Source organism: Psammomys obesus, unplaced genomic scaffold, assembly GCF_907164565.1.
Source record: "Psammomys obesus unplaced genomic scaffold, mPsaObe1.curated_primary_1811, whole genome shotgun sequence".
NCBI classification, from domain to species: domain Eukaryota; kingdom Metazoa; phylum Chordata; class Mammalia; order Rodentia; family Muridae; genus Psammomys; species Psammomys obesus.
The window spans coordinates 11035888-11056667 of NW_026596244.1; the positions used below are offsets into that span (position 1 = coordinate 11035888).

The following is a 20780-nucleotide window of genomic DNA, read 5'->3' on the forward strand; positions in this document are numbered from 1 at the left end:
TGAGCCTGAGCAATGAGAAGAGTGGAAGGCTGAACAGATTTTATGGCTGTATATAGGTCAGGTTTGAACATTCTAAATTTGAGTATCTATTAAATGATTAATCCAAATTCATACAAGGTCTAACAAATGCCTAGCGACAAATACGAGACCCCAGGAGAAGTATGGGTCACGTTCAGTGATAATTTCTGTGCATCATGTAAAAATGGAAAGATCTTCTCAACTCCAGAAAACTGTTACCATGAGGAAATGTGTCTCTCCCACTGTGATGGGCGGTGTTGACTATCAGCCTGTCAGAATCCAGAGTCACCTGATAGCTTCTGATGTGCATCTGGGAGGTTAGTCTGGATGTTACCTGACAGGGAATCCCATCTCAATTGTAAGCAGAAGCATTCCCTCACAAATGGATCCTGGACTGTATAAAGCAGGGAAAATGAGCTGAGACGTTAGTGGACGGATCCCTCTCTTCTCTGCTTCCTGCCTACATATGCAATGGGACCAACCACTTCTAACTGCTACCTCCTTGACTTTTCCTGAAATGATGGACTACTGTATCACTGCAATGTGAACCAAACAACCCTCCCTTACACTGATTTTGCCAGCATATTTTATTACAGCAACAGGGAAAGAACAAAGATACCCAGTAATAGAAAATGTACCAATTCTTTAAATGAAGCCATAAATTTAGAGATTTTTTCATGTGAAATTTAAAAACTTGTCTATTAATTATAAAAAAACATTAATAAGCCTTTATAGGCCAAACAAAGGAACAGCAGATTTCCTATGGCCCAATCTCTGAGCTGTCAACACTTTCCCTAGAACCTACAGCAGGTAATCAAACATTATTTCTTGAAGAACCCAACAAAACCTTTAGAAAAAAATTAACAAACCTTCACTGTTGACAGTTTAATACTTTAAACTAAAAACTTTTTATAGGGCTATTTTACAATTATTATTAAAAACAAAATATATGTTTAAGCTTAAAGACAGAATTGCCCAAGTATACAAAGATATGCACAAATTCAATGATCACTGTATTATAAAAGCAACAACCTACAAAATAACTATCAACAGATTACACAAACAAGGTTAAGAGTCATCATACGACCTCAGCACGGCGTGTTGACCAGCAATTAAAGAATGTCGGGGGCGGGGCAAGATAGTGGTGCCAGGAGGACTCTCATTCTGAGGAGCAGCACAGCAGGATTGGCACAGTGACCAGCAATCAGAACTCGTGGCCATAAATCACTTGTGTTTTATCACAGGTGAGAGGATACCCCACGGTGGGGGATTCAATCAGCTTTAACTCAACCAGCTAAACCGCGGAAGAGATCCCTGTTCCGCCAGGCGCTTGGTCACCAGCCCAGAGCTACATGCCAGCGTGATCTGGTCACGGTCCCAGACTGAACTGTGGGCCCACAACACCATAGACTGGATTTCCCAGTCGAGAGATAACCCCACAGAGCAGGAAACGATTGGGACCGACCTCAGGTTACCCAGACATTCCCTGGAAAAGACTCGGGTTCCGCGGGTGCCCCAAGAGCCAGTCCGGACCCAGAGCCGGGACACAGGCGCCAGCACGGAGCCCTGTCTGCACGCCTGATTCGCCGCCTCAGATAGAACTGTGGGCACCAGGGCACCAGAGCACCAGACTGCGTGTCTCTGGCAGGAGGAAACCCCCAGCGGAGGGGGTCAACAGCTCTAATGCTTAGGACACCCAGCACCAAAACCCTTCCTGGACTCACGCAGACTCTAGTGCAGGCAGGAGCGCTGTGCTCTGCCACCGTTATTGAGTTCCCCTAGGGCACTGGGACACACAGCTGCATCCTCAGACCTACAAAAGCCAGAGAGCCATTACAGCAGCCCTCAGATACTGTGCCAAGGATCAACCAGTTATCCCTAGCTAGACTGTCAAAACTGTGGGAATCCCTGGTCCTTCAAGAGGGCTGCACCCACAGCATCTGGACCAGAGCAGTGCCTGCAGCCGCCATCCCAGACAGAGACACACAGCTTCTGGTCCAGAGTGAGGCACCCAGCCTCCAGACCAGAACAGTGCCCCCAGGCGCCAACTCAACCTAGGTGCACATTCTCCAGGTCCAGAGCAGAGCAATCAGCCTCTGACCCAGAGACTTGCTGAGTGCACCTCCCACTTTCCCAGACAGAACTGTGCGCCCCAGGATAACAGACTGAGGTTCCCTGTTGGGAGAAAACCCCACAGCTAGGGAATCAGCAGTTTCTTCAAGAGGACTGTACATGGAAATTTAGTGAGCAGCAGCACACTAAATTTATAACAAGAAAGCCAGCAGTGGGGCAGCTGTCGTGAGAAATTCTATGGGTAAGAGGAGATCCCCCCCTGCCTAACATAGACCACAGCTACTTCTCAGGGCTATAAACCTGAGGTGAGCAGTGGCAACTCCTGAGAAACACTGGCCATACAGTGACCATAACCAAAAAGCAGAGAAGGACTCCTTCAGGAAAAATCATCTTCCGGCCAAGGGGATACTCCCTACCTCAGGACTCCAGGAAGCACAGAAACTAACAGCCAACACCTAAATCAGCCCAATGGGTAGAGGTCAGCGTAAAGGCTCAACCAACAAAAGACAGAGCAATATGCCATCTCCAGAACCCAGCCATCCAGGGGCAAACAGCCCTGAACAATGCAGCATAATAGAAAATCAAGAAGATGACCTTACATCTATGTTGATGAAGAGGATAATAGAGCAAACAAATAAAATACGTAAAGAATTAGAGGAAGATAAAACCAAACAGATCATGGCAGAGAATGCTCAACCTCATTAGCCATTAGGGAAATGCAAATCAAAACAACCCTGAGATTTCACCTTACACCCATCAGAATGGCCAAGATGAAAAACTCAAAGGACAACAGACGCTGGAGAGGTTGTGGAGAAAGGGGAACCCTTCTCCACTGCTGGTGGGAATGTAAACTGGTACAACCACTCTGGAAATCAATCTGGCGCTTTCTCAGACAACTAGGAATAGCGCTTCCTCAAGATCCAGCCATACCACTCCTAGGCATATACCCAAAAGAGGCACAAGTACACAAAAAGGACATTTGCTCAACCATGTTTGTAGCAGCTTTATTTGTAATAGCCAGAAGCTGGAAACAACTCAGATGCCCCTCAACTGAAGAATGGATGCAGAAACTGTGGTACATCTATACAATGGAGTATTACTCAGCAATGAAAAATAAGGAAATCATGAAATTTGCAGGTAAATGGTGGGACCTGGAAAGGATCATACTGAGTGAGTTGTCCCAGAAGCAAAAAGACACGCATGGTATATACTCACTCATATAAACATACAATATAGAATAAACCCACTAAAAGCTGTACATCTAAACAAACTAAGCAAAAGAAAGGACCCTAACTAAAATGTTCAATCCCCATCCTGAAAGGCAAAGAGGATGGACATCAGTAGAAAAAGAAAACAGGAAACAAGCTAGGAACCTGCTACAGAGGGCCTCTGAAAGCCAGAAGAAAACAGGAAACAACCTTGAAACCTGTCACAGAGGGCCTCTGAAAGCTTCTGCAGTATAGACTGTCAAAGCAGATGCTAAGCCTGATGGCCAACTGATGGGCAGAGTGAATGGAATTTTATGTAAGAAGTGGGAAATAGTAAGAGCTGGAGGGGACGGGAACTCCACAAGGAGAGCAACAGAACAAGATAATTTGAACACAGGGAACTTCCCAGAGACTCATACTCCAACCAAGGACTATTCGTGGAGATGACCTGGAACCCCTGCACAGGTGTAGCCCATGGCAGTTCAGTGTCCAAGTGGGTTACATAGTAATGGGAAGAGGGACTGCCTCTGACATAATCTGATTGGCCTGCTCATTGATCACTTCCCCCTGAGGGGGGAGCAGCCTTACCAGGCCACAGTAGAGGACAATGCAGCCACTTTTGATGAGAACTGATAGACTAAGATCAGAAAGAAGAGAAGAACCTCCCCTATCAGTGGACTTGGGGAGTGGCATGCATGCAGAAAGGGGAGGGAGGGTGGGATCGGGAGGGATACAAAATGAATAAAGTGTAATTAATAAAAAATTAAAAACAAACAAACAAACAAATAAATAAAAATTAATAATGTCTAATAAAAAAAAAAAAAGAATGTTTTGCCTGGAGCTGTAGACATGCTCTTTAGTTAGGGTCACTTGTTTGTCTTCCAGTGAACACAGGTTCGAGTCTCAGCACCTATATGGTGACTCACAGCCATCTATAACTACAGTTACAGATCAGATGCTTTCTTCTGACCTCTGTGAGTATGCATGTAATGCACATACATACGTACATACATATATTCACACAGACAAAATAGACACAAAATAAAATTAATAAAACATTTGTAAATGTCATGCCTCTGTGTACTAAATATAGAAAAACTTCAAAGAATACTCTAGAATACAATGTATTCACAACAATACTAATTGTAAATGTAGGGCTTTTAGATAAGCATGCATATATTCACTGATTCTTATATGGGCATATAAAAATTATGGGGCAATTTACAAGAAACTTTAAAAAATTGCCATCATTTGTGAAAATACACCTTTCCTACTCACTTCTCTGTGTATTCTTTTATAAGAGCCCCATCAGACAGATTTTGTTTATGTTCCTATGCTTGCTTTGTTTGTCTTAAGACAGGATCTTGCTACCTCTGCAACAAAGGTTTGCCTTCAGCTCACAGCAATCCTCCCAAGTGCTGGTATTACAGGCCTGGCTCATCCTATTGTTCCTTAAAGCAAACTCCAATTCATGTAGAAAGCCACAGTGGACCTCTTCTAATCTGGCTGAGTCTCTGCCGCACCCCCAAACTGCATTTGCTATGTGCCCCAAAAATTCTGTACTCATTTGTGACTCTCAACTGTGCCACACTCTCATCCATTAGCCCTCGTGTTCACTGATCCCAGCTTTCCTTACTTCCTTCAACCTCCTATTAATTCTCGCCAAAACACAGCTCCCAGTTCTAAATCAGGTATTCCTTAGTACCTGCTTTTACACAGAACCCACCTCCGAGTGCTGTGGTGGCCAATCTCCTTCTCCACCTGTGCACCCTTCTTCCCTCCCTCAGCTCCCACCAGACTGTTAAGGTATAGTGTTCATTTTCCCATCACCATATAGCACCCTGACACCATGCATATTAAAAAAAGAAACTGCACAGACAATTTGATTCCACTGACCCACCAGTCTGTTTCTATGCCAGTGCCAAGCAGTTTTTATTACTGTTGTACTGTAGTACAGCTTGAGATCAGGAATGGAGGTAGCTCCAGAAGATCTTTTATTGTACAGGATTGTTTTTAGGAATTCTCGATTTTTTGTTTTTCCATATGAAATTGAGAATTGTTTTAAAGCCAAAACCATACAATGGGAAAAAGACAGTATCTTCAACAAATGGTGCTGATGTAACTGGATGTATACATGTAGAAAAATGCAAATAGATACGTATTTATCACCATGTACAAAATTAAAGTCCAAGTGGATCAAAGACCTCAACATAAAACCAGACACACTAAGCCTGATAAAAGAAAAAGTGGGAAAGAGCCTTGAACTCATTGGCATAGGAGACAACTTCCTGAACAGAACACCAACAGCACAGGCTCTAAGATCAACAATCAATAACGGGATCTCTATCAAAAATCAGGTGTTCATGAGTGTTTGGGTTTATATCTGGGTCTTCTATTCAATTCCTTTGATCCACCAGTTGGTTTCTATGCCAGTACCATGCAGTTTTTCCTACTGTTGCTCTATAGTACAGCTTGAGATCAGGGATGGAGATACCTCCAGTATATCTTTTATTGCAGAGGACTGTTTTAGAAATTCTGGGTTTCTTGTTATTACATATAAAGTTTGAATTTTTCAGTCAAGGTCTGTAAAGAAGTGTGTTAGTAACTTGATGGGAATTGCAATAAATCTGTAGATTGCTTTTGGTAAGATGGTCATTTTTACTATGTTAATCCTGCCAAGCCATGAGCATGGGAGATCTTTCCATCTTCTCATATCTTCTTCTACTTCTTTCTTCAGAGACTTGAAATTTTTTTCATACAAGTCTTTGACTTGCTTGGTTAGGGTTACACCAAGGTACTTTATGTCACTTGTGGCTATTGTGAAGGGTATTGTTTCCCTAATTTCTTTCTCAGACTTTTTGTCTTTTGTATACAGGAGGTCTACTGATTTTTTTTGAGCTAATTTTGTATCCGGACACTTTGCTGAAGGTGTTTATCAACTGTAGGAGTTCCCTGGTAGAGTTTTTGGGGTCACTCACATATACTATCATATCATCTGCAAATAGTGATAATTTGACTTCTTCCTTTCCAATGTGTATCCCCTTGATCTCCTTCAACTGTCTTATTGCTCTAGCAAGGACTTCCAGAACTATGTTGAAGAGATATGGAGAGACTGGGCAACCTTGTCTTGTCCCTGATTTCAGTGGGATTGCTTTAAGTTTCTCTCCGTTCAGTTTGATGTTGGCTATAGGCTTGTTGTATATTGCCTTTACAATGCTTAGGGATGTGCCTTGTATCCCTGACCTCCCCAAGACTTTAAACATGAATGGGTATTGGATTTTATCAAATGATTTTTCAGCATCTAAGGAGATTGTCATGTGGTTTTTTTTCTTTCAGTTTGTGAAAGATGCCAAAACCATACAATGGAAAAAAGATAGCATCTTTAACAAATGGTTTTGGTCTAACTGGATGTCTACATGTAGACAAATGCAAACAGATTCATACTTATCACCCTGCACAAAACTAAAGTCCAGGTGGATCAAAGACCTCAATATAAAACCAGACACACTAAATCAGTTAGAAGAAAAAATGGCGAAGAGCCTTGAACTCATTGGCACAGGAGACAACTTCCTGAACAGAACACCAACAGCACAGCCTCTAAGAGCAACAATCAATAAATGGAACCTCATGAAAGTGAAAAGCTTCTGTAAAGCAAAGGACACTGTAGTCAGAACAAAACGCCTGCCTACAGATTGGGAAAGAATCTTCACTAACCCTTTATCTGACAGAGGACTAATATCCAGAATATATAAAGAACTAAAGAATTTAAACACCAAGAAATAAATACACCAATTAAAAAATGGGGTACAGAGCTAAACAGAGAATTTTTAATACAGGAATATCTAATGGCAGAAAAACACTTAAAGAAATGCTCAACATCCTTAGTCATCAGGAAAATGCAAATCAAAACGACCCTGAGATTTCACCTTACACCCATCAGAATGGCTAAGATCAAAACTCAAGTGACAACACATGCTGGAGAGGATGTGGAGAAAGTGGAACCCTTCCCCATTGCTGGTGGGAATGTACACTTGTACAACCACTTTGGAAATTAATCTGTCACTTTCTCAGACAATTAGGAATAGTGCTACCACAAAATCCAGCTATACCATTCCTAGGCATATATCCAAAAGATGCTCAAGTCTACAACAAGGACATCTGCTCAACCATGTTCATAGCAGCTCTATTCGTAATAGTCAGAACCTGGAAACAACCCAGATGTCCCTCAGTTCAGGAATGGATACAGAAAGTGTGGTACATTTACACAATGGAATACTAACCAGCTATTTAAAACAAGGAAATCATGAAATTTGCAGGCAAATGGTAGGATCTAGAAAGGTTCATCTTGTGTGAGGTATCTCAGAAGCAGAAAGACACACCTATAAGTGGATTTCAGTCATATACTATAGGATAAACATATTAAAATCTATACTCCGAAAGAAGCTAAACAAGTATGACCTTAGGGACGTTGCTCAGTCCTCACTCAGAGAGCAAACAGGATAGACATCTGAAGCAGGAGAAAACAAGGAACAGGACAGTAGCCTACCACAGAGGGCCTCTGAAAGACTCTACCCAGAAAGGTATCAAAGCAGATGCTGAGACTCGTAGCCAAACTTTGGGCAGAGTGCAGAGAATCCTATGAATAAAGGAGGAGACAGAAATACCTGGAGGAGACAGGAGCTCCACAAGGAGAACAACAGAACCAAAAAAATCTCAGTTCAGGGGTATTTTCAAAGACCAATACTCCAACCAAGGACCATGCAGAGATAACCCAGACCTCTTGCTCAGATATAGCCCATGGCAGCTCAGCCTCTAATTAGGTGCCCTAGTAAGAGGAACAAGGGCTGTCTCTGATATGAACTCAGTGGCTGGCTCATTGATCACCTCCCCCTGGGGGGGAGTGCAGCTATACCAGGCCACAGAGGAGGACAATGCAGCTAGTCCTGATGAGACCTGATAGGCTAGGGTCAGATGGAAGGGGAGGAGGTCCTCCCCTATCAGTGTACTTGGAGAGGGGCATGAGAAGAGAAGAGGGATGGAGAGAGAATTGGGAGGGAACAAGGGAGGAGACCACAGCTGGGATACAAAGTAAATAAAGTGTAATAATAAGTGTAGTAATCAAAACGTCAAATATATATATAACAAAATAAAAACGCTGAGACAAACACCTTGAGGCAGAGAACAGTAGGTATCTGCCTATGCAAATGTTCTCTCACTTTAAACATTTTTACCTACTTGCATCTCATCGATGATGCTGTCTATTCTGCCTATGCTCCGTAAGACATTACTTTTTATATTTAAAAAATAACCCAGGCAAACAGCGGAATCAGAAAAATGTTTGAACCCGAGTTCCATCTCTAGAACCCTTTTTAAAAAAAGATGAGGTAGATCTTTGGGGTTGGCATACCAAACAGCATCAGTTACCAATCAAAGAAGAAACCAAGACTCAAAAAAAAAAAAAAAAAAAGGAAATAGTGGTCATTGCCTGAGGAAACACACAAAAAGCAATTAGCATCCACTTGTCCAAAGAGAATCAGAATACACCTTTAAAATCTCCTAGTCTGGACAGACCCGGCGGCACATGACTTTAATCCCAGCCCTCTGCAGGCAGAGGCAGGAAGACCTCTGTGACTATGAAGGCAGTTTGGTCTACCTGGGAGTTTCAGGCCAGCCAGGAGTACATAGTGAGACCCTGTCTCCAAAATTAAATAAATTAAATTAAATTAAATTAAATTAAATTAAAGAGCAAACAAAAACTTCAAAAACCTAAAACGCAAAAAGCCCTCTAGTCTGTGCAGTGATTAAAACCTCAGTTTGCAGTATCTAACCCAACACTGTTCTACCATGACACAGAATATCCACCCATGAATAGTCACTTTTAAATGTCTATGTGCAAATTCTGCAAGGGAGGAAGCTTGCTACTTAGCCCAGGCTGCCCTTCAACTGCCTCAGCCTCTGAAGTGCTGAGACTGTTTATATAGTAAAACAACATGTTAAAGGCTCAACTATAGCTAAAAGCTCTTCTCTTCCTCCTTTTCTTGTTTCGGAACAGTACACACCATCTCATTTCTGCTTATTTTAAGGTTATTTAACTTAACCAGAAGGTAGGGATGAGTTATCACAAAAAAAAAAAAAACAAAACAGAAAAAGATCTGAAACCTGTATTCGTTCTAAATGTGTGCCCTTCTCTATAATTCAGTGATAAATGTTATGTGACTTCAATATGGCCTGTGACTCCAGCTCCCAAGGCAACTGTGCTCCTGTGCACATATTCTACATCTTTTCAGACTTGGACTGCCTTTCCAAGGAATGCAGCAATGAAAACAGTAAGTACAACAAAATGTTTGGAAAACATACAGGAAAAAGTTACTTGTCTAAACACTTGTTCTATTCGTATTCTAACCAAACTGAAACTTCATCTTCTGTACTATCACAAAAAGTTCTCAGATGATAAAAGGGAACATTACATAAAGTTTAAGACTTTAAAACTATGTGTAGTTTAACAATTTAAGACACACAACCCCTTTCTACAAAGTACATCGTATCTGTGTGGCTCCCTGTATCTCAGTATTACTGAGCATGGTATGCCAATCCCTGAGGGCTGCTTAATGGAGATTTTGAACAACATTTATTTTAATGAGACAGGGTCTTACAGGCCACATGTCTGAAAGATAAAGTGTGGTCCTATACATCTAAAACAATTTCTAAATACAAGTTCAGAGATGGATTTTCATTTCAAACTTTTTTCTATTAATGAATCAGAGCGTGTTTAATTGCAAAGGTTAAATATAATGTTTAAAAGTTTTAGTAATAGGTATTTCATCATGTAGAACACACTTAAATTTAAGATTAAAAATGAAGAACTATTCAGAAAAAGCACTGGGGACCACGATATGCAGTGGGGTAAGGCACTTGCCACTCAAGCCTGAAAACTTGAGTTCCACCTCTGGAACCTACTCCTCAGAGTTGTCCTCTGACTTTTACCCAAGCCCCTGTACTCTCTCACATATGTACAATTTGTTTCAAATCACTGTAAACAAATTTTACATACTAACCCAAATGCTATGTGCTCTTTGAATTTGTATCTACAAATGCCCATCCAAACTAAATACACTACCTATCCTTTCTTAGCCTTCTATGTCATTTGAAATCTTAACAATTTGACCACAGAAATTACATTTTCCCTCTTTTTTTTTTTATCTTGCCAACCATCAGATACTAAAATAACAAACACTCAGCATTAGATTTTTACAGAAATTACTTATTGGCAATCCTTTCTTAAAGTCCAAGTTTCCCACCAACAAAACAACACCACTGAACACTTACGCCTTAACTTCAGCCACACACTATAGACTTGCGACATATTCTTGGTATAAATAATCCTTACCTTATAAGGTTGCTTGAATTTTACATGTGATGTCATATAGTTTGGGCATTAAGGTTAGTGTCCAAGACTTTGATATGAAAATTAGCGCTTAAAATATTCTGCCCACAGAAAACGAGGCCCTGTTGCTGTGTGGCGGATACAGTGCTAACAACAGCCTTCACACCGCCGGTGGCATACGTGTAACAGTTATTGAGGCACTAGGTTAAACACGTACGCGTGGAAACGGATCTACCTAGCACAGCTCGGGACACCCGATTCGGAAGTTTCTGGAACAAGCCGCCTTGTCTCTGCCACCCTCCGGTCTTAACTAACCCTTGGAGGGCGAGATGGGGCGGAGTGCTAGGAGCCACGAGGTGCCGTCGGGTCCCCCCTGCGAGGTTAGCGGGAAGGCGGCGCACCCCGGCGGGAGGCCGCAGCCGGCAGGGCGGCCACTGCGCGGTCCTCCCACACCCGGGCTGCGCCGCGTGTGCGTTAGCGGGCGCGGCGGGCAGTTGGCTCCCGGCAGCCACTCACGCAGGGGCGCGGCCGGCCGCCCGGGCTGGGTCCCGGTCGGGGCGGGCCCGACGGCGGCAGGAGGCCGGCGACGGCGGCGGCCGGGAGCCCGGGCCCCGGGGCCGCGGTGGACGGGGCGGCCGCGCAGGCCAGCCCGCGGCCGCGCCCGACGGCGGCGCCGGCGAGCCGAGCGCGAGGGGGCCCGACGGCGGCCGTTGGCAGCGGTTTGCCGGTCACCCCCGCAGCTCCCGTCCCCGCCTCACCCCGTCGGGTCTTCTAGGGCCAGACCTAAACTCTCTGGACCAACGAGCGAGCGCAAACCGCCGCCGCCGGAGCTTGGGAGCCGCGCTTCGGGGGGGCGGAAGCGGTGGCCGGAGCAGTCGCCGCGGGACGGGGCGGGGCCGGGCCGGGAGGGGCGGGGCCGGCGGGGCTCGTGCGGTCCTCGCGCCTCCGCGCCTCGGGCTCGGCGTGCGCCTCAGCCGAGCGAGCTTCAAGAGGCGGGCCCCGCCCCCTCGCCGCGACCAATCAGCGGCCGCCCGGAGGGGCGGGGGGGCGGGGGGGCGGGAATCCCGAGAAGGCGCCTGCGACAGGAGGGAGGGAGTTGGAGTGGCGGGCTCGCTGGCCAATCGGGGACGAGGAAAGCGAATCTGCCCCCCCCCCCCCGAGCGTGGGGCTTGGCGCGTGCGGGACTTGAAGGCGTTAGGGAACAGGTTGCGGTCCGCGCTGGTGCGCTTCCCTTAAGGGAGATGTAGGTAGGATGAGAGAGTTGCCGTGTCGTCGGATAGAGTTTGCGACCCCTGGGCCGCTAGCGTGACCGAGAGCAGCCGCGGGGCTTTCGCGGGGGAGGGCCGGTCCCTGAGGCCGCCTGCCCTGCGCTCTTTTCCCGGGACTGCGGGGACGCAGGCGGGGACCCGCGCGGATGGCTGCGGCCGTGCGCGCCGCCGGTGCGGTTAGAGGCTCCGGCACCGGCGTGTGCCGTCCCGGGGTGCCACGGCGAGGGCGCTCCGCGCAGTGCCGGGGCTCGGGCGACCCGGAGCGTGGTCAGCCCGAAGCTCTGCGCGGGGCGGTCAGAACAAGTGGAAAGCCAAGCCTCGAAGTGAGGTTTGTTAAACACAGTGGTTAGGCTTTGTGTTCCTCCAGGAGGAGCGTGTTCTTCACTTTCGTGCCGATGCCTTGTCCTTTTGCCAGCAGTGAAATTTACGGCTTTCTTTTTTCTGTCTGACTGACTGGTTTTTAAGAGTTGTAGGAACCTGTAAGAGCAGAAGGTGGCGACATTTTACTGTGAGGCCTGAAAGAGTTCTTGGAGGTAGCCGGTGAGCTAGTTAACATTTCCAATGTGTTCTGTTTTTGTTTTCACACCCCACCCCCAGTTTAAAGGACACCAAGTAAACAAGGGTTTCTTAAAGGTCGTTAGAGTGAGGCCATAAAAACTAGCTTTAGAAAGACAGTGTTAAAGACTCATGTTGTTGGATATGCCCTTTCAGTCAAAATCTTATTTAAGATTTAATTAAGCAAAATTCATTAGCAGCTGTCTTTTTCATTGAAATCTTTTATATAAAAGACTTTTCTGCAGCCATAAAATAAAGGAATAGACTTTATTTCCAAGGAAAGGACATCTTTTTTTGCCACTAGAATCCCTTAAGAATAAATTCCAAATTACATTTTTTAGAAGTTTTATGGGGAGAGATGAAGAAAGATATGAAATGTAGGTGTTCTTTTGGCTGGAAAGAAACTAGAAACAGGTAATAGCTTTTGCTGAAGGAAAAACAGAAGAGAAGATCTGCCAGCAGCTCAAAGGGAAATTATGCTGATTTACAAGCATGGGAAGAAAAAGTTAAATAATGGAAGGGGCCCTGGAGAAATATCTCAGCAATTAAGAAACCTTGTTGTACTTCCAGAGGACCAAAATTCAGTCCCCATGGCTCACAACTGTCTGTGATTCCAGTTCTAGCAGATCTGGCACCTCTGGCCTGTGTGGGCATGTACCCACATGCAGAAACACACTTAGACATGATTTAAAATTAATAAAAATCTCCTAAAATGGAAGGAATATGAGTAGTAGTTGGCTAGAACAACTTGGTTCTATGTAAGTATATCTTACCCATATGAAATGCAAACTTTGAGATAATTTAGAAGTTAGTTTCATAAATTTTCTATAAAATACAAACCGAAAAAGGTAAGAAAAGCAATGGGAAGTCCTTATAAATGTTTGCTTTCCAGCTTAGGCTTGATAGAAAGAAAAGTCATTTTTCTATATAAAGGTCGCTGTGCTGCTAGTGATTTCTCCATTCGTATCTGGTAGTCATGACAAAGATCCAGCAACGTGGCAATTACCTGTGTGTTTCTAGAACTCACCCGTGGCATCAGTATAGAACTCCGGCACAGGATACCGCTCTGCTTTGATCTGGTTATTCTTTAATCAAGATGACACCCTTTCAAAAGTGTGTATTTTGGTTTTGCTTTTGATGGTGATGGCACAATTATAATACCAGTCCACTGCCTCACTCTCTCTTGATGATGTGATCTCTGCAACAGAATAACTGAATCGTGAGAATGCCCCATTACTCTGAACCATGAGCCATTATCAAGATGATTCTAAGGTCAGGTAGGTGCTTCAACAATAATTTTTCTGGTGATGAGAATGAGCCATCTTTACATCCTATCTGTATGGCCCTAGAATTGGCAGCAATCAAACCTAAAACAGAAATCATGGTCTTTGTATGTAGATATCAAGGTATTAATATGAAACCCGTGACTTTTTTCTGAGAGTAAGAATGAGATGTTGAGTTGCTCACCATTACTCTGTTGAAGTCCCTTTTTCCTTTATATCCAGCAGTGTTTATTTCATAAATGTGGATGTGCTGATATTTGGTATGTTTGAAATTAATATATTCAGGTGAATTATTAACAATCTCTTGGATCATTATCTCTTTCTTTAACAGTCTCTTGAGAGTTTATTATAAACCAGCTTCATGGGCCACAGACTAAAAAGGCTACCTACAGCCTGTTAGGAAACAGGCAAGGACCTGAGGAGGACTAAGATGTGTCTCTCTCAACCTGTGGGTTGCGACCCTTTGGGGGTCACATGTCAGATATCCTGCATATCAGATATTTAGATTATGATTCATAACAATAGCAAAATTATAGTTATGAAGTAGCAAAGAAAATAATTCTATGGTTGAGGGTCACTGCAACATGAGGAACTATGTTAAAGGGTTGTAGAGTTAAGAAGGTAGGGAACCACTGATCTAGTGCCTTGGAGGGCACATTCTCCAGGAAGAGTGCTTTGAAAGGGAGCCAGAAAATCCAGTGAGACTTCATGAATAGCATAAACCTTAACATGAAATCTCTAGTTTTTGTTTTAAGTTGTCTTTGTGAGATATTACCAGAATTACATCTCCTTGCTTTGAGAGTCCATTTGCTTGACATAGTTTTAATTCTAAGACTTTGCTTGTCTTTGCCATTGAGTTGTGTTTCTTGCAGGCAACAACAAGTAGACAGAGGACTATTTTTTAATGGAGTCTGCTAGTTTGCTTTATCTTGAAGAACTGAGGTTATTAATACTCAGAGTTATTGAGAGGTAGGTGTTAATTCATGATTAACACCTAATTTGTTTTTGTAATATTTGATGTTTCTAATAATTTGTTCATCCTTTCCTTTATTTTTTTTAATGTCCTCATGGTGTGCTTACTTTTTTTTTTTTTCTTTTTCAGTGTGTAGAGTTAGTTTAGGTATCTTCTGCAGTGCTAGCTTCATGTCATGAAAACTTTCAGCTTGTGAAATGCCTGCCTTTTTATTCAATTGTGAAGAATAGTTTTGCTGCATACAGTATTCTGAGATAGTGGTATTGCCATTGCAAGTTTAAAATGCATTACTCCGTGCTTTTAGATTTCTTGTTATAAATCTGCTGTTATTCTAATGGGGTTGTCCTCATGTTTAACTTGTTGCTTCTCTTTTTTCTCTTTTGTTGCTTTCAGTATTGTTACCTGTCTAAAAGGATTTAGGGGCTTTCTTTTCTGGGATTTCTTTCTTTCTTTCTTTCTTTCTTTCTTTCTTTCTTTCTTTCTTTCTTTCTTTCTTTCTTTTTTTTTTTTTGAAAGAAAGAGAGAAGTTCTCTCTGTGTAACTCTGACTGGCCTGGAATTACTATGTAGAGTAGACCATTCTTGAATTTGCAGAGAACCACCTACCTCTGCCTCCTGAGTTCTGTGATTAAAGGCACTATGATTTTGTTGACTGTGTTTTCTTTGTCTGTAATTTGTGTATCTCTTCCTTCTGTGCCCATGATTTGTAAGCTTTGTGTTTTAATGGTGCACCCTAGATCTTTTTTTTTTAAAATAAATTTATTCATCTAGTCATTTTATATCCTGATCACAGCCACCTTCCTCCTTTCCTGCCAGTCTCACCCTCCGACCCTTTTCTCCTTTCCCCCCCTTCCCTTGTCCTCAGAAAAGGGGAGCCCTCCCCTCTACAAACCCACTCTGGCCCATCAGGACTTAGTATATCCTCTTCTATTGAGGCCAGCAAGGTATCCTTGCTAGGGGAAGATGATCCAAAAGCAGGCAACCGAGTCCATGTCAGGTATAACTCACACTCCCCTTGTTGCTAGGAGACCCACATGAGGACCAAGCTGTCCATTAGTTACATGTGTTACGTGGGCCTAAGTCCAGTCCAAGCATGTTCTTTGGTTGGTGTGTCAGTCTCTATAAGCTCCTATGGGCTTAAGTTAGATGGCACTATTGGTCTTCTTGAGGGGTTCTTGTCCCCTCTGGGACCTTCTATCCTTCCCCACACTCCTCCACAAGATACCCCTAGGTCTAATTAATGCTTGGCTGTGGGTCTCAGCCTCTGTTTTGTTCTGCTGCTGGGTGGAGCCTCCCAGAGAACAGTTATGCTAGGTTCCTGTCTGCAAGCATAGCAGAGTATCATTAATAGTGTCAAGGGCTGGCTTTCTCCTACGGGGTGGGTCTCAGGTTGGGCCAGTCATTGGCTAGCATTCCCTCTTTCTGTGCTCCATCTTTATCCCTGAACATCCTGTAGGCAGGGTAGATTTGGGGTCGAAGGTTTTGTGGGTGGGTTGGTGACCTTCACTGGAAGTCCCATTTGGCTCGAATGTAGCCTGTTCAGTCTTCATGTCCCACACAGCTAGGAGTCTCAGCTAGAGTCACTCCCATGTCCTCCAGGGAGCCAACTCTGTCATGGGTCTGCAGCTTCTCTCAGAGATGTCCTCCCCCGTTGGTTTCCTTTCTCTATCCTTGCCCTCTCTCCTCCTACCCCGTCTGATTCTTATCTTCATTCCCCTCCATACACCCTCCCCCACCCAGTTTCCTCTCTCCATCCACTTCTATTCTATTCCCTCCCTTGGGTTTTCCTTGTTACTTGGCTTCTTTGGGTCTGTGGATTGTAGTAAGGTTATCCTGTATTATGTGGTTAGTATCTGTTTAAAAGTAGGCACATACCATATGTAAATCTGGGTCTGGGTTAAGATTATCTTTTCTAGTTCTATCCATTTGCCTACAAATTTCATGATTTCCTTGTTTTTAATAGCTGAGTAGTATGCCATTGTGTAAATGTACCACAATTTCTCTATCCATTTTTCAGTTGTAGGGCATCTGGGTTGTTCCCAGTTTCTGGCTATTACAAATAAAGCTGCTATGAACATAGTTGAGCAAATATCTTTGTTGTATGGTAGAAAATCTTTTGGGTATATATGCCTGGGAGAGGTATGGCTGGGTCTTGGGGTGGCACTATCCCCAGTTTTCTAAAAAGCACTGGATTGATTTCCAAAGTGATTGTACAAGTTTGCACTCCCACTAGAAGTGGAGCAGCATTCAGCTTTCTCCACACCCTCACCAGCATATGCTGTCACTTGATTTTTTTATCTTAGCCATTCTAACAGGTATAAGATAGAATCTCAGAGTCATTTTGATTTGCATTTCCCTGATGACTAAGAACACTGAACATTTCTTTAAATGTTTCTCCACCATTCAATATTTCTCTGTTGAGAATTCTGTTTAGCTCTGTACCTCATTTTTAATTGGGTTGTTTTGTTGGTGTTTAATTTTGTGAGTTCTTTATATTTTTTGGATATTAGCCCTTGGATGTAGGGTTGGTGAAGATCTTTTCCCACTCTGTAGGCTGTTGTTTTGTTCTATTGACAGTGTCTTTTGCCTTGCTGAAGGTTTTCAGTTTCATGAGGTCACGTTTATTAATTGTTGATTTTAGAACCTGAGATGTTGGGGTTCTGTTCAAGAACTTGTCTCCTGTGCAAATGAGTTCCAGGCCCTTCCCAGCTTTCTCTTCTAACAGGCTTAGTGTGTCTGGTTTTATGCTGAGGTCTTTGATCCACTGGGACTTGAGTTTTATGCAGGGTGATCAATATGGCTCTGTTTGTATTCTTCTGTAGACATCCAGTTAGACTAGCATCATTTTTTTTGAAGACACTTTTTTTTTTTTAAACCATTGTATGGTTTTGGATTCTTTGTCAAAAAATCAGATGTCTCTAGGTGTGTGGGTTTCTTTCTGGGTCATCAGTTCAATTCCATTGATATCTGTTTTTATATGAATAGCATGTGGGTTTTTATTACTATTGCTTTGTAGTATATCTTGAAATAAGGGATTGCACCCTAGATCTTTCATGTCTTGCTTATACTCTTTATTAATTCATCTGTTTTGTCTGACTCTGCTAATGTATCTTTCCTTTGTTAAATCCCTAATAGTGTGCCTTCTGCTTGATTCAGCTGTGAATGAGGTTTCTGGTATTTTTTATTTTATTTCTTGAGCTTTTTATTTTTAAAATTTTAATTCAGAAGTTACTGTCCCTTTTTTACCTTGTTGAAAATTCTTATAATTTTTTTTAACTTCTTTGTCTGAGAGTTCATCTGTTTAACTCTCACTAGAAAATTTTACTGTGAAATCAGTCATTGTTGGATGAGTATATTACCTTCATTTTTTCATGTCTTTTTTTCATGTTTTTTTGGGGGGGACTTGCATATTTGATATTAGGTCATTATTTTTTATTACTATATTAATTACCTACCCCATTGTGACACAATACCTCTAAGTAGCACTTATGTAAGGAAGGAAGGGTTTACTTTACAGACATGGAGGCCGCAGCCCACCGAGGCAGAGAAGCTGTGACAGCAAGGGCCAGAGGTGGCTGTTGACAACATGTCCACAGTCAGTTATTAGAGCGTTGAGTGTGCTCTGCTCACTGTCTCTGTGTAGTCAGTCCCGCCACAGTGCCACCTGTAGCGTAGAACTTTCCACCTCAGTTTACCTACCATAGGCATGCCCAAACATTTATTTCCATGCTGAGTCTTAGTCTTCTTAAGCTGACAACCAAGATGAGCCCCCCATATACCAAGTTCTTTCAGTTGGAGCATTTATACTTGAGCTCATGGTGATTCTCCTGCCTCAGTTGTGCTGGGATCAACGGCAGGTTTCTTTTTTCCTCCCTCAAGCACATTCCTTTCTAATATCTTTTAAAGCAAAAGTTTCTCTATAAACTTTAGGAATATAAATTTTTGAAGTCTTAAAGTCCTTATCCACATGGCTGGAGATTAAGATGGATAAAGGGAGTGGAAAGTGTTTGGAAAAAGTGAAGTTGTAGTCAGACTGAGGTGCAGTTTCTGATGGACTGGAGATATAGCTCAGTAGCAAAGCCCTGAGTCTACATGCTCAGGCACTGGACATAGTCCCCTCCACCTTCGTAAACACAGAATTCTAACTGTAGAAGCAACCACAAATGAAGGATAATCCCACTATGTGGGGGAAGAGAAATAAATGCAAAAAGACCCTTTTCTCAAAGGTCTCAGATGGGGGCTGAAATATAGGCTAGTGGTTGATTGCATGCCTCATACAAGTTCTATCCTCAGAACATGCAAGGTTACACACACACACACGCACACACACACAGACATATGTCATCAGTAGGCACTCTTGGTGATCGAGTGATCGAGTGAAGCATCATTCAACAGAGGACATAGCCGTCAACCATTCTGAGGTGCTATAAATTTTTACCCAATTTTTTAAAGCCATACTTTTTTCCTCCCCTATCTTATCTTATACCTTAAATTTCTTTGTTTTCAGAAATAGTTACTTTGAAGTTTATTGTCTTCATAAATCTCCAATATTTGTGTAAGGTGTAAAAATTTGCCATCAAGTTCCCCGGTAGTCGTCTGTGTGTGATGGGCCAGAAGCGAAGTAAAGAGATGTGTGTGGTGAACAGTCAGGGAAAGCTTGGAGAAAACAGACATCTCAGTATTGACTGAGCAGGTAGCAACTGCTCCCTTTTCGGTTTTCACCCAGCAGTGAGACACCTGGTCACATTAGGTGTCTGGACCACATAGACACTTAAGAGCTCCAGTCCTTTGTCCTAAGCAGATCCTTGGAGCAGGTGTAGGCTGAACCACACTTACGAGACAAGAACTATTGATGTGATAAATTTTGCAACTTGACTTGTTATGTGACTCAACACAAACAAAGAAATTTTGTCAGGTACACAAACATGTTCCTTGTCAAAGGAGAGGTGATTCAGCCAGGCACCAGAAAAGGGTACTTACAAAATCTACATGGCTTGGATCACAGTAGAAGCAAGAGATAAGAAACACCTTGTCCAGTTTGGGAACATAGTACACATTTAAATTTCTTTGACCTCCCATTATGTATTCTAAGAATGCTTTAGTTCTATAAAATGTGGATATTTAATAGCAACAGTTATGAATATTTATGAGATCATGCTGCTCAGCACGTCTCCAGAAGGGCTGAGAATTTGAGTTTTGTACTATTTTGTTTTCTGTGTGCCAGGGAAGAAACATAAAAGACTTAACTCAATGTATTTTAATGGCTGCCCGAGATACTTGAGTCCAGTATCTCGGGCAGCATGATCCCCAATTCCTTTGACCTAATAAAAATGGACTGAGGAAAATGTATTCTTTATAAAGAAACTGGTAAAATGAGAATGTCACTTGGTTCAGCTAAACCTCTGATAGTTATGGGTTCTTTGCATAGCCCTGAGTGTTTGCCCTCGTAAGAATTATAAACATAAACTCACAATTATTCTTAAATTTGTGTATATGTGCATACATGTGTACACACACTGAGGGTTGAATGAGGGACTTCTGTATACTAAGTGTGGACTCTAACACTGGATCACACCTCCAGCCCCTGATAAATTTATTCAGTCAGTTAGAGACACAGTCCCACTCTGAGCCCTGGTTGGCTTCGAATAACAAAGGTCCTGCTGCCTTGGCCTCCAGAGTGCTGCCACCACCAATTTTGCTGCCTCCTCCTCCTGTTTTATTTTATTCTGTTTGTTTAGATTATTTCATATGTACAAGTGATTTCTTAGTGTGTGTATCTGTGTACAGCTGTGTGCTGGGTCCCAGCAGAAGTCAGAAGAAAGCATTGGATTCTCTGAAACTCGAGTTACAGACAGTTATAAGCTGACATGTAAGTGCAGGGAACCTAACCTTGGTCCTTGCTACAAAAACAAGTGCTTTTCATTCACTGCTGAGCCATCTCTGCAAACCCAATCTTCCCCTCCCCCTTAAGACTTTATTTGCTTGCATGTATGTTTCTATTTGAGTGAGTATTATATAT

General features: G+C 42.9%; 1 protein-coding gene across 2 annotated transcripts in view; it reads right to left on the reverse strand.

Moving 5' to 3' along the window:
* The window catches only part of Rbm46 (RNA binding motif protein 46), a 47354-nt gene extending 35850 nt beyond the window's left edge, over positions 1–11504 (reverse strand). The window contains exon 1 of one of the 2 annotated variants that reach the window (XM_055596629.1): positions 11442–11504. The gene's annotated coding sequence lies outside the window, so the exon portion shown is untranslated. The remainder of the gene's footprint in view (positions 1–11441) is intronic. The other variant, XM_055596628.1, reaches the window with a different exon arrangement.
* Positions 11505–20780: the final 9276 nt, after the last annotated feature.